At 40.3% G+C, this 14,228-nt stretch overlaps 1 protein-coding gene and 1 pseudogene across 5 annotated transcripts in view; one reads left to right on the forward strand and one right to left on the reverse strand.

Moving 5' to 3' along the window:
• LOC122549753 (protein PALS2-like) overlaps nt 1-2,342 on the reverse strand; it is a 157,667-nt gene extending 155,325 nt beyond the window's left edge. For all 5 annotated transcript variants that reach the window (XM_043689710.1, XM_043689709.1, XM_043689708.1 and 2 more), the window contains exon 1: nt 1,220-2,342. The gene's annotated coding sequence lies outside the window, so the exon portion shown is untranslated. The remainder of the gene's footprint in view (nt 1-1,219) is intronic.
• LOC122550235 lies at nt 1,352-11,222 on the forward strand (annotated as a pseudogene).
• Nucleotides 11,223-14,228: the final 3,006 nt, after the last annotated feature.

Below are 14,228 nucleotides of genomic sequence, written 5' to 3' on the forward strand. Positions count from 1 at the left end.
ACAGTCTTAGTCATCACTTTGAAAGTAGAGGTTAAACAACAGCAGTTGAGCATCGATGCTAGGGAAGGTCAACCTGACAAATTTGATTGCATTTTTTGAGTTAACAAATAAGATAGCTCACTTAATGTAGTCTATGTCAATTTTGGACAGCTCTTGTTGCACAGTGCACGGGACCAGTGGGTCCAGGTTCTAATCTCATATGTTCTAGAGATGTGCCATAATATGCCTGAACATGGATTGAGACAAGGCCTTGAACCTTTTCCCATATGACAGGTTGTATGCCACAATGTGAGAAATACTCTTTCCAAACATCTCAGGACCATAAAATTCAAACAGGACAAACCAAACGAGAAATAAATTTAAATACAAGTCTGCACTCTAAGAAGAGGGGATATTTCGGTTTGAGGGAGGAATGTGACTTTTAATGTTAATTTGATCTGTATAATCTAATTACAAAAGTTAAAATGTCCATTCAAAGGATAAAGCGAATTTTCTTCTCAACATTCTGTTGCGTGCAACGGGGGAGGAACATCATTCAACACGGTTTAGGAACAAAATATCAAGTAAAATTTCTTACGAATTGGTGAAATGTGTTTCTCTTCATAACTGACAGAGAAAGGTCACCTCAACAGCAATTTTACTACACATAGACACCTCGTAAAACAACCAAAGTGTGCTTGGATCATGTTTTGGATACATGACCAAATGCTAGAACTGCGAAATCTGAAAGGCACATTAAACACACAGAAAGACAAGGCCTAAGCACTTCATGTGATAGCACAGGACGAATAAAAGACAAGCAAAACAAATGAACATTAGCTAGGGTTTTACACGTGTGTACATTCTCAAGCCCGCACGGATGATGTTGGGAGATGCAGCGCAATCCATTTCCTCAATGAAGAAGCCCGCCTAAGGATTACCGCACACATCCCCCTCCACTACCCCAGTGACGGACTGGTATTACTAACTGTGCACTGCATGTAACAGTGCAGGACGATTACAGAAAGGTGTAAAGCAGTTAGATCACGATTCGGAGCAGCAGACATTATTTTAGGAGGTGCGCTACAAACTTTCACAGTCAGTCGCACCAGCTTATTTCACTTACCATTATTTATTTTGTGTAAAAATCCTCTTGTCATCAATACAGCAAAAAAAAAGACAAAACTAAATGAAGGTGAGGAGTGACTGACTCCACGCAAGTGCTTTAAAAAACACAAACCTGTGTCTGGTTGCTAGCAGCTCCCCTTCTCTCTCTCTATGTCTGTCTCTTGTTCCTCCGAGAGCGCGCACGCGCGCATCAACAGAACGCAGGGGCCGAGGGCCGAACGGATGAGACAATCGGCGCGTTCCAATGGCAGGCTCGCGCCTTCCACGGGCGGAACACGGCGCGCGGCAGGATTCCACTCGGAAGTCGAACTTCGCTTTGACAGAAGATGGCGAGGAGGAGGAGTTGAGGGTCACATGTCACCCCCCCTTCGCCCCCGCGGGAGGGGGAGGGGTCGGGGGTGGCGAGGGAGGGAGGGAGGAAGGAAGGCAGGCCGCATGCGCCACCAAGGCGGACGCGAAAGAGAGTGGCGACCCCACCCGCGTTTGGAGTTGTTACCACTGCGTCCCTGTCCATTTCTCATGGGGAGAGGAGCTGGGGGGCTTCTTGCTGTCATCAAGCCTCTGTTGCACGGTTTTATTTCTGAGAACAAGTTGTGCTGCTTCCAGCAGTTTCTGCGGAGAGAGTGGGACAGAGTTGACGTTTCAGTTCTGCTCAGCTTCGATGGAGCCACTTTTCTGTTGTTTGTTTGGTTTTCAGTTACTCTGCCTTTGCAATATAAGTCTTGCACAACAACAAATAAAAAAAGCGATTTTCCAGAGGGTCACTCCTTAAACGGACTTCCAACTGATACTGTTTTGGAAAACGGGCTGAATGGCTTTCAACATCTGAAGCAAAGGAAGCTTGCCCGTTTTGGGTGAAACAGGATATGGTATTTGGTTATTACCTGACCCCACGAAGACTGCCAAGGTGCTGAAAAAGCAATCTGCCCACTGCTGTTATAGTAGAGGCAAGTCTGATTCCCACTGAGCTAATTTAGTTTAAAGTTGTCTTTGGCATAGTAAAATTACAGATTATATAGGAATTGCTGGGCAAACAAGATGAAGGTTCATCTGAAATGAAGGCAGAATACTGCAGATGCTGGGAATCTGCAATAAAAATAAAGTATTGAAATTACCCACATGGTCTGCAAGCATAAGAAACAGTTAATGTTTCAAGACATATATTTCTTCAGAACTTGGGAACCATATTCAACTCAACATTAACTCTTGTTTCTTTCACAGACACAGCCAGAACTTCCAGTACTTTGTTTCTTATTCCAAGATTTATCTAATTCAGTTTCCACAATTTTGATAGTTGCATGATCAATAGAGTCATAGAGATGTACAGCATGGAAACAGACCCTTCGGTCCAACCTGTCCATGCCAACCAGGTACCCCAACCCAACAATAATAGATATTTTGAGGTCAACCTGTTGAGCAGTGTATTACTCACTTCAGGCTGCCTGGTTTAGAAATTGGGACACTATCACTCCTTGAAAAGTGCTTCAGGATTCAGTGCTTCCTGAAGAAGGGCTTATGCCCGAAACGTTGATTTTCCTGTTCCTTGGATGCTGCCTGACCTGCTGCGCTTTTCCAGCAACACATTTTCAGTTCAGGATTAATAACAAAGTTGTTAACTTTATAGCAATACATTATACCCTGCCCTAAACATTTGCCCTTTCATCTTCTCCTTTCCACTAATCAAGTCCTCAAACAGCATCCAACAGCTCAAAACAGCAAATTGCTACCACTTTAGTTATGATTCATTGTTTGCCTGTTCTTTAGAGTGGGGAGGTGAAACATAAATTGGGTGCTTGCTTTATGGAGCATCTCTATTCAGTCTGCAAGATGACCCTGAACTTTTAGACACCATTTATTTGAGTCTTCACTTCATTATTGGGCATTTTACAGCCATCCACACTCAGCAACCAGTTTGACAATTTCAGATCCTAATATCTGTCCCCTTTAGGATACAGCTGTTGATGATTCTTCTTTTACATCTCCCTAGCTTAATTATTTGTTTTCTTGACTAATTGTCATTTCTTTTTGCCTTGTACAATCATCCCTTTGGTCATTTAATTCTCACATCCATGCCTTAATGGACCTTCTCTTTTGTTCTCCCCCCTTCTTCCTTTCCTTTCCCGCTGTGCCTGTTAGAGATTTAACATTATCCAGTTTGGATTGAAAGATATCGACCTAAAATGTTGGGCAGGACTTTTCCAGTCCAATGGGACAGGCTTGGAAGTGTGCAGGATGGAAAAGTCCCAGAAATTGAATTGGGTTGATTTCATGTTATTGAATCATCCTTTGCTGGCTTCCCTTGAAGTGGGATCAAAGAAGTGTTGGGAAAACCTTTGGATCTGCTGGATAAGTATTTAAGAGGTGGTTGAGGTTGTTTTAAAAAACACATTTATGAGACATTATAACCTTGAACTCTGGATTTTCCAGTGAAGGCACCACTATTCCTGGTCACTGGCCACAAATTAGGCAAGTAGGAGGGAATGAAATATTGGCTCTTCAGACATGTAGGGAAGGTCTCCCACATAACGTGTTTTGCTGTTGTTGAGACCTTTCAAATAGATTGGACTCTCTGCCTCCCTTGTTCACTTGGTCTGCTGCTGAAAGCATTCCATGGACGCCCCCATTGCAATGGGTTTGTAGTGTACTTGATTAAAAAATCTGAACATCAGAGTGCCCTTAATTAAGCTTTCAAGAAGCTCTTTCAAAGTCATGGGAGGTGGAACCATATTGAAAAGCTAACATGATGCTCAGAACATAGAAGTGCAGCTTTGCCTACCTTTGGTCCTGCCAAGCAAAATTTCCACCCCATGTTACTCTCCCAGGGATCTGTACAGGGGCTGTAGCTTTTCGCTATATTTATAAATAACCTGGATGAAGAAATAGAGAACTGAACATCTAAATTTGTTACCAACACTAAGTTATAAGATAAACACTGTAAATGGAAGCAGAAAGTTACAAAACAACACTGATAAATTACATGAGTGGATAAACCTATGCAATGAGGTTCAGTGTGAGGAAGCATAAAGTTATCTACCCTGGACACAAGAAAGAGATAAGGGTATTTACTCATCCACATGAAATGGCTGAAAGGATGGCATAGATCCCATCAAAAGAAATCAAGAGAACAAATTTAAATCTGTCCCCACTTTTTAAAGTGACAATATGAATGAAACAAAACAAAACTTACCAAATTAAAGTGTTGTTCCTGATGTTGATTCTGCATTCCTATACCTTTTGTAGTCAGTGGTCATACCAGACCTCAAGCATATACCGCACGATCATTCTCCATGGACATGGCCAAGGAAAGTTGGGCTGTCAGGCTGATTGACCCCTTGGACCTAAGGCTACTAGAACTTGTGGATGACCACTGTATCCAGGATCTGGAAGATCTCTGCAAGAAGATGCTCTGAAATGCCTGCTTCACTTTGTACTGGATAGCCAAAAATCACTGAAATACAGCCAGAATTTGAGTAGCAACTTCTTTAAATACTAGACAAGAGGCCACGTTAATGTAAATTGTGGACTCAGGCAGATCACAACGGTTGCATGCAGCCTTGGATTTAGATTTCTGATCCCCAAAGAAATTAGAAGAACTCCTGCATACAGAATCCCCCATTGGGATCCAAACTTCTGGTAGATGACAAAATAGAATACTAGTTCAGTTTGGAGGGGATTAGCAGAGTATAGAAACTAATTTTTAAAAACAAATGGAATATTAGTCTTTATTTCAAGAGGTCCGGATTGCAAAAACACTAGAATTATAGAGATCTGGCTAGAAATGGTCTGGAGTACTGTTTTCATTTCAGGGTATTGCATGTCAGGAATAATATATTAGCCCTGGAGACATTCTAGTGCAGATTCAGCAAAATGATACCAGGGCTGAAACAGTTAAATTATGAGAACAGGTTGCAGAGACTAAGCCTGTATTCCTTTGAATATTGAAGATTAAGGCCTGATCTAATCTGGTGGTTTAAGATGATTAAGAGATTTGTCAGGGTAGATAGAGAGAAACTATTTCCTCTGGCAGAAAGCTCAGAAAAAATGGGCATTGCCTTAAAACCAGAGCTACATTATTCAGGAGTAATGTGAGAAAACAGATTTACATACAAAGATTAGTGAAATCTTAAAATCTGCTCTGAGAAAGTTTTTGAGGTTATGCAAATTGAAAAAGTTGAAACTAAACTGTATCAATTTTCATTTGTTAGGCAAAATTATTAACTATTATGAAACAAACAAATCTTCCAAATAAACCTGTTGGACTATAACCTGGTAATGTTTGATTTTTAACATTATGAAACAATGCCATGTACAGGAACTAAATTGCAGATTTAGGTTTACAGTAGATTGTGGATGGGATATCTACTAAAAGATCACCATGAGTACAGTGCTAGTAAATACTTTTGAAGAAACATCTTGAGGTCTGACAAGAGATTATCAGATCAGACAAACCCATACGGTGGCACTGGTGGGGACATAAATTTAGAGTAAGTTGTTTTTCCTTTGAAGAATCATGAGGCAAGACTCTTAAGAAGACCCCCCATCCCCCAAAATACTTGTAAGTTGTAAACTTACCTGAAGTATGATAAACTCCAACATGACAGCTGTGTTGCATCAGCCAAGCTGTTCCTGTACCTTGCACTGCCCTTCAATGCTGTCAAAGGATCAAAGCAAACATATAGATGGGGGTATGGGAAAAAACTTCCACAGCTGCAGAACCGACTCAAATTTCCATTCAAAGCAACAGCTGCTCCAGATCAATAATTTCCTTTATGTAGTAGGTCCCAATGCAGTGATGTTATCCTCAGACAAAGTGTTGATGAGTCCACAATAGATCTTTGGTCAGTACAAAGTGTTCAATTCCTATGTTAGCCTCAGGAAGAATCACTTTAACCAGCCATCTCAAAATGCAAGTGAATTGGTATACTCCTTTATTAATGATTTTTATAGATTGTCCTATTCCTGTGGTTTTGACATGATGAAAGATATGTATATTTGAGGTAAAATAGTGTTCAGTGTCCTCAATGACAAAATCGCTAACATCTTTGCAGTTCATATACAACATTTAAGTAAGTTGGTCCACTAAACCAGGCATGCTGAGCAAACATCGTAAAAATGGACTGTGACTTGGGGAGCAACTCTGATGCTCACTCTGAATCTGTTAGTTGGCTAGGCCAAAATATATCACCTAGTCCATCAAAATGCCTACCACTTTTGCAGAAAAGATGGAAAGAATCATTTTGAGATTATGTCACTGAGGTGCAATTCAGCAACGTAAACATGAATGCTCAGCTGAGGCAATCAAAGCTTTTACTGTAGCAGAATTTTCAACCATTCTGTAAATCAAGATTGCTTCCTACAGGCTAATTGACAAGATTGGTTCGTGAATAGTACAGATCCAACAAATTGATCAGGAGGAAGAATAAAACGGGGAAATTAGAGTTTCTCAATCAAATGGAAATCATTGAGAGCTTTGCTGGCCAGGTAGCATTTATTTCCTATCCCTGATTTACTAGCAGGCAGTGAAGAGTCAACAATATTATGGTGGGTATAAAGACACATGTAGGCCAGACGAGGCAAAGTTGGCAGATTTCCTTCCCTAAAGGGCATTGGTGAACCAGATGTGTTTTTGGAACAATCAGTAATGGTCACATGACTGCCATTATGCTAATTTTTGTTCCAGATTTTAATTGAATTCAAATGTCACCATCTGCTTTGGTGGGATTCAAATGCATGTCTCCAGAACATCAGTCTGGTTTTCTGGATTGCTATTCAAATGACATTACCATTATGTCACCATCTGCCTGCTCCCCCCAGCCCATACATCCAGGAAGGTGGGTGGTGCAATGGTAATGTCACTGAACTGGTAATTATGAGCACCTCATTCATGCTCTAGAGGCATGGGTTTAAATGCAACCACAGCAGCTGATTCAACAGATTGTTCTGGAATTGAAAGCTCATCTCACTAATGACAGTTGTGAAACTACTGCCAGTTGTTGTAAAAGCTCATCTGGTCCAAGTTACATGTTAACAATTTGAGTTCAAAATGTATCAATTTATGAGCAATTATTATGTACTGGTTGACACTATAAATGGCTGACACTGTATGTCTTCAAACATTAGAGTCTGAGGCAATGTACTTCAGTTAAAGGTTGTTTCATAGCAACACTTACCCGCAATTGCAATGTTGTTAATAAGCCTATTTATATCTTGATTTGGAGATATCCAATGTTGGTCTGGGTTGAACAAATTTAAAAATCACACAACACCAGGTAATAGTTCCAAATAAACCTGTTAGACTATAACCTGGTGTTGTGTGATTTTCTAACTATTTATATCTTGCAGGATTAGCAGGTATTCTTGCTGAATTGACAGACCACAATCCAATTTTAATATACAGTTCTGAAGAAGGGTCACTGAACCAAAATGGTACTCCCAGATCTGGTGAGTTTCTCCAGCAATTTCTGTTTTTGTTTTAGTTTTACTGCATCTGCGGTTCTTTGTTTTATATTATTGTATACAACTAAATCTTTTATAGGTGGTATAAGACACTCCATACAAAGATGATGATTATATCTCATTTGTAAGGAATTGCCTCAGTCTGTCCAGGAACATGAGCTTTCATAGCAAGAAGATTATATGACATTTTGCTAAGATTTGCCACAACGTTTCCAAACAACTGAAGCTTCATATTAAGAATATTGGATGATTTGTCAAAATATGCTTTAGCTAACCCAAAGGTTTGATCAACTTCATGATGCATTTCACCTCATCCTAGTTAAAGAGGATGCATCTATTCTTTAGAAGATCATAGGCAAGTAAACACCCAGTATTTGAACCTTGAACATACCACAATCTACTCAGTTGCAGCACATAAAAAAGAAAAACAAGCAGTGCCTTACTCTCTAGACAATGATGCACTATATCAAAATCCCTCTGGTTTTCTTCCAAAGCAGAATGAGCAGAATTCTCTATCTACTGTGATAGTGATGTAAGTTTATGTGATTAACTGTGCTAAAGAATCACTACATGCAGCTCCTGAAGATGATGATGGAATACCCGAACTGTACAAAGCAGTCACAATGACCTTCCATCAGTCAGCAGACAGATTAAACTCAATGAGATCTCAGATAATATAGGATCACAGAGCACAAAAAGTTCTGTACATGCGAGATGGTCCCTCAGCAATGCTGGAACAGAAGAATGATACTCTACTTTTCCAAAATTCTTTGACATCATCTAATAATCTAGGGAAACTGTCAGAAATCTCATATTGCATTTTATCTAGAATGCTCAGCAGGAATCACAGAAATTGTCCTGACAGTTCTAATGCACATTCTACAGTGCAGGGAACAGTGTGAAGATATTCACCCATAATTCGCTGTACAAAGCTTTTGAAGATTTCAACTACTACTGTGCATTATCTCAGATGCTTCACATATTTCTTCATCCTAAACACAAAAATGTGGTACAAGAAGTTCCAAATATCATTATTCTGACCAGGAAGCAGAAAAGTGATGCCTGTGAATTCTTATTCAATGACAAAACTTCAACACTAATCTGTATTTGGTGCCCTATTATCTTTTCAATAGAAGATAACATGAACAAGTACTACAAGATGAGACCAATCAAAGTTTTGCCAAGACACAGTGGGTATTCTCTCCATAAGCACCCACTGGTCTGGATCCTGATGCTACTACCCAGAGACAATCAGCCCTTTCAATACCATAAAGTCTGGGATAATGTTACTAAGTTTACTCCACCCACTTCAGCTGCTGAGTGGAAAATTCAAGAACAGATCACAGACCCATGGCCTTCTATCCTACTTTGAACAACAAAATCACAATTGAATCTGTAAATCAGACTGAGGGGAGTGTTAGAACCCTCGCTTCTTTTTCATTATTTTTAGTATTATTCTTTTATCAATTTTAAATTGTGAGCTGGAAATGACTTGTGGACTTTGGGACAGCCTGTCATAACAGGAAAAGAACAGATCAAGCAAGCATTTGTTTGTGAGGTCAGGCTAGGCTGCTTCTTGATTAGAGGAGTTCTGACAGACACAGCAACCCTGAGAAGAGCATTGTGTTAGATATCAGAACTTGACTATTAGTAAGGTCAATACCTGAGAATTGGTTCCAGCAAGTCTGAACAGAACCTATTTTCAAGCAGATGGCAATTGTTGAATGATGACTAAGGTCTGAGGAAGAGTCGATCAGTCTGTCAGGGTGGAACCAGAATTTAAGTTTTTTTTAATTATGTTTTCTGGGAGATGGTGAGACAGCATGAAATTTGAAAGGTCCCTTCTTAATCTGCTACACCAGCTTCCAGAAGCCTGAAGAGTAAAAATCTGAGTTAGAATTACTGCTTCTATCTGAATGAACTGGAAAGGTAACCCTGATCAATGTTTCGGAAAAGCAACTAAGGAGTCCACATGTGTGCCTGTGAATAATGCATTGTGAAAGCTACTTAAGTAAGCTGGCCAATTTTGTTTCATTTTATTTATCCCTTAATTGTGTTTGTTTTTCTGTCTTGTCTTTGTATGAATTGGGACTGGACACAAATGTTTCGGGTATGAAGCATAGTCCTCAGCTTTCCTTGTTGTTTAATTGTTCTTTTGCTAAAGCAATTGTGTAGTTAATAAATTGTAAAGTATTTTGTTTGAGATACAAAATTATTCATAAAGTCATTCATAAAGCTATTCATAAAGTCTGGGATTCATTACTCAAAAGTCTGGTTAGGAACCACTTGAGTAATTAATGCAGGTTTAATTTAACTATGTTGTGAATACAGAGGTAGAAAGGCTGATTTGGTTCATCTCTAGATTACAGTGGTGCTGGAAAAGCACAGCAGTTCAGGCAGCATCCGAGGAACAGGAAAATCGACGTTTCGGGCAAAAGCCCTTCATCAGGAATACAGGCAGAGTGCCTGAAGGGTGAAGAGATAAATGAGAGGAGGGAGAAAGTAGCTTGGAGTACAATAGGTGAGCGGGGTTGGGGATGAAGGTGATAGGTTGGGGAGGAGGGTAGGGGAAGTTAGCAAAGAGTCCAATGGGTGGATGGGGGTGGGATGACGGTGATAGGTCAGAGAGGAGGGTGGAGTGGATAGATGGAAAGGAAGATACAATAAATGATATTGGTGGATGTGCAGGTAAAACTTTGATGGATGTGGAAGTCTTCTTTAAGGCCTTGGATGGAGGTGAGGGAGGTGGTGTGGGCGCAGGTTTTGCAATTCCTGCGGTGGCAGGGGAAGGTGCCAGGACAGGAGGGTGGGTTGTTGGGGGACGTGGATCTGACCAGGTAGTCATGGAAATCTGTTTTAACATGAGAGGAATGGTGGAGTTTAAGATTCTGTCAGTTAAGTATATCAATCAATAATTTTAAACAAATATTTTCAGATTGTTATGTTGGAAACTGAAAACATGCTTGCGGGAGATGTAGAAATAAAGTTTAAAGCATTTCCAGATGAGTCTCTGATGTAAGCATGATGTAGCCAAAGCTAAAGCTAAATCCAAGACCTTGAAAGCAAAGAAGGCCAGTTTGAAGGGAGTTCATAGTCATAGGCAGAACAAAATTAGGACAGCACCTACCTCAGGCTTAAAGATACTCAGACTGAGATAGCAATCCAAGTTTTCCAGAAAGGGTGCGCCCAGGAGGAACAAACTGGACCATTATTTTTCATAAAGTTCCCTCTGACCACTCAGTTTGCGACACCACCTCACCACTCCACCCCAATCCCGAACCATAACCCTTTACCTACAACTCCCCTTACCCCCACCTCCATTCCTGAAGAAGGGTTATACCCAAAACCTTCGACTTCTGCACCTCCTGATGCTGCCTGGTTTGCTGTGTTCTTTCAGTCTCTGCCTGCCTACTTTGGATTCCAGCATGTGCAGTTCTTTTTGTCTCTAACAAAGAAAATTAAGGACAAAGATACTTTGGATTTCTTCGTTGACATCAAGGTGAACAAATACAAAATCAAATAGGCTGTTAAGAAATTATATGAAATTAATGTAGCTAAAGTTAACACCCATCAGGCCTGATAGTGAAAGGGAAGCATATGTCTGACTGGGTACAGATTACAATGTATTCGATGTTGCTAATAAGTTTGGCATCATCTAAATTGGTTTCACAAAGAACGGCATGAATGTGTCAATAAATGTTTAACAATTAAAAACAAACCATTAGTAGCCAGTGGGCAGATACAAAAGTATTTAAAAACATAATTATGTTTTGCCCTTTATTGTACCAACATTCTGATCTTACTCTCATCAAAGCTGAAACGTTTTTCCATGCTTTCTTACCCTCATTGCCTCTGAGGTTTTTTGCAACATTCTGCTAGGCTGTTTTTCAAGTTCCAAATCATCTCAGAATACACACTCATTGATGCCAATCCAGATTAAACTTCATTGACAACACATAGAGTCATAGAAATGTACAGCATGGAAACAGACCCTTCAGTCCAACCCTTCCATGCCGACCAGATATCCCAACGCAATCTAGTCCCACCTGCCAGCACCCTGCCCATGTCCCTCCAAACCCTTCCTATTCATATACCCATCCAAATGCCTCTTAAATGTTGCAATTGTACCAGCCTCCACCACTTCCTCTGGCAGCTCATTCCATACCCACACCACCCTCTATATGAAAAAGTTGCCCCTTAGGTCTCTTCTATATCTTTTCCCTCTCAGCCTAAACCTATGCCCTCTAGTTCTGGACTCCTCGACCCCAGATAAAAGACTTTGCCTATTTACACTATTCATACCCCTCATAATTTTGTAAACCTCTATACGGTCACCCCTCAGCCTCCGATCCTCCAGGGAAAACAGCCCCATCCTGTTCAGCCTGTTCCTAAAGCTCAAATCCTCCAAACCTGGCAACATCCTTGTAAATTCTTTCTGAACCCTTTCAAGTTTCACAACATCTTTCCGATAGGGAGGAGACCAGAATTCCACGCAATATTCCAACAGTGGCCTAACCAATGTCCTGTACAGCCGCAACGTGACCTCCCAACTCCTGTACTCCATACTTTGACCAATAAAGGAAAGCATACCAAATGCCTTCGTCACTATCCTATCTACCTGCAACTCCACTTTCAAGGAGCAATGAACCTGCACTCCTAGGTCTCTTTGTTCAGCAACACTCCCAAGGACCTTACCATTAAATGAATACATCCTGCAAAGATTTGCTTTCTCAAAATGCAGCACCTTGCATTTATCTGAATTAAATTCCATCTGCCACTTCTCAGTCCATTGGCCCATCTGATCAAGATACTGTTGTAATCTAAGGTAACCCTCTTCGCTGTCCACTACACCTCCAATCTTGGTGTCATCTGCAAACTTACTAACTATACTTCTTACGCTTGCATCCAAATCATTTGTGTAAATGACAAAAAGTAGAGGACCCAGCATCGATCCTTGTGGCACTCCACTGGTCACAGGCCTCCAGTCTGAAATACAACCCTCCACCACCACCTTCTGTCTTCTACCTTAGAGCCAGTTCTGAGTCCAAATAGCTAGTTTCAACTGAGAAATTTACCTTTGTAAACATCCCCTAGCCAGATTCCACCCTGACATACATTCTGTTTCTAGTCAGAGCATCTCCTGCACCTCTCATTCCTCAACACTTCTAAGTTGTTCAAACCACATCTCACACTTGTATATATTCCCTTTCATATCACCAATATTTCAACATACTTTGTAGGAAGTTGTAAGTAACCACACAGGTCATGGAAGGAAGTACATATGGGAATGGGCTGGTCAAAAAACTTTCTGCATCCTCTTTCAGCACTGTGTTCAGAATAGAGAGTCTCCCTGCTCACTGTGTTGTTTTTAAACTTGTTGCCTCCTCTCTCACATTATGGTCAGAATGAAGCCATTTTCCACTCTGCGCTCTTTTTAAACTTGCTGCTACCTCTCCTGACACAGCATGCAGAATGGAGTCACTCCCCACACTCTGCGCTAATTTTAACCTTGCTGGCTTCTCTCTCAGCGCTGTATTCAGAATGAAGCCAGGATACCAGGCCGTTCCTACTTACTCCTTGACGCCCTTAATCCACAACACCAACCCCCCACCACCCCTACTCGACCCTGATTAGCTGATACCAATTGCAATGTTTTATGCAAGCAGCCATTCTCATGTTCCCCTCCCTTGAGTTGCAGAAACATGGAAAAGCACTGACCTCAGACACAACTGCGCAAAAGTTGACTGTTGCACACCACTTTTAAATAAATGTGAGTTGAATACCATAAATTTCTCCTGGACTAAATCTTGAAAAAAAAAACATTATTTCAAAAGGACCCAGGATCATGAGTATTCCTGATGTACAAATATATTACAAATGGGACTCTACCACATGACAGAAGTGTCTCCACCACGAACACGCCCAAGTTAACCTCTAAATATGAACACATCCGGAAACCAAAATTTCAGCACCTACGCAATTAACTCACCTAGCCCATCATATTTCTCACTCTTGAAAAGTAAAAATGAAAGAAACTTACCTCACAAGATGGTTTGAGGGGGGTTGCAGGCTGGGTACTCTATTTCAGTAGTGTCAAGATTTTCAAAATGAAAATCAAAATTGTCCCGATTTGATCATTTGCCCCTTAATATAGGACATTGGACTCTTCCTTTTCTCTTTCTCTTTCTCTTTAACACAGTATTTTTCAATCCAGCTGAGCTTGAAGACTTCTCCTATGTCTTTAAATTAGGTATCAATGAATGTCATGCTCTTCTTACTTAGCCAGGAATCCAATTATTTGGAGAAAGAATGTAAAAAAAAAGAAACAAAACTGCATAAACACTTTAGAATCTCTAATTTTACAGTCACCTTTCTAAGTATAGGGTGATAATAAGATTTCTAAAGTACACGGCACAATAAAATAAGTCCTGTTTGAGTCATATTGATTGATTAGTGTGTGCAGAATGTCATACAATAGCATAAAGATATCAACAATATTGATTTAAGCTCAGAGTCCAGCATAGAAACCAAACATCACAAATGATAATCTTTAACTACTGAAAATTGGTAATGAAATCTTTAATGAATTTCAATGTCTGAAGTTGAGTATCTAGACTTTTATAAGGTGTTTAAGAAAGTATAACATAATAGACTAATTAGGAAAA

This window comes from Chiloscyllium plagiosum, chromosome 5, assembly GCF_004010195.1.
Source record: "Chiloscyllium plagiosum isolate BGI_BamShark_2017 chromosome 5, ASM401019v2, whole genome shotgun sequence".
Classification (NCBI taxonomy): Eukaryota; Metazoa; Chordata; class Chondrichthyes; order Orectolobiformes; family Hemiscylliidae; genus Chiloscyllium; species Chiloscyllium plagiosum.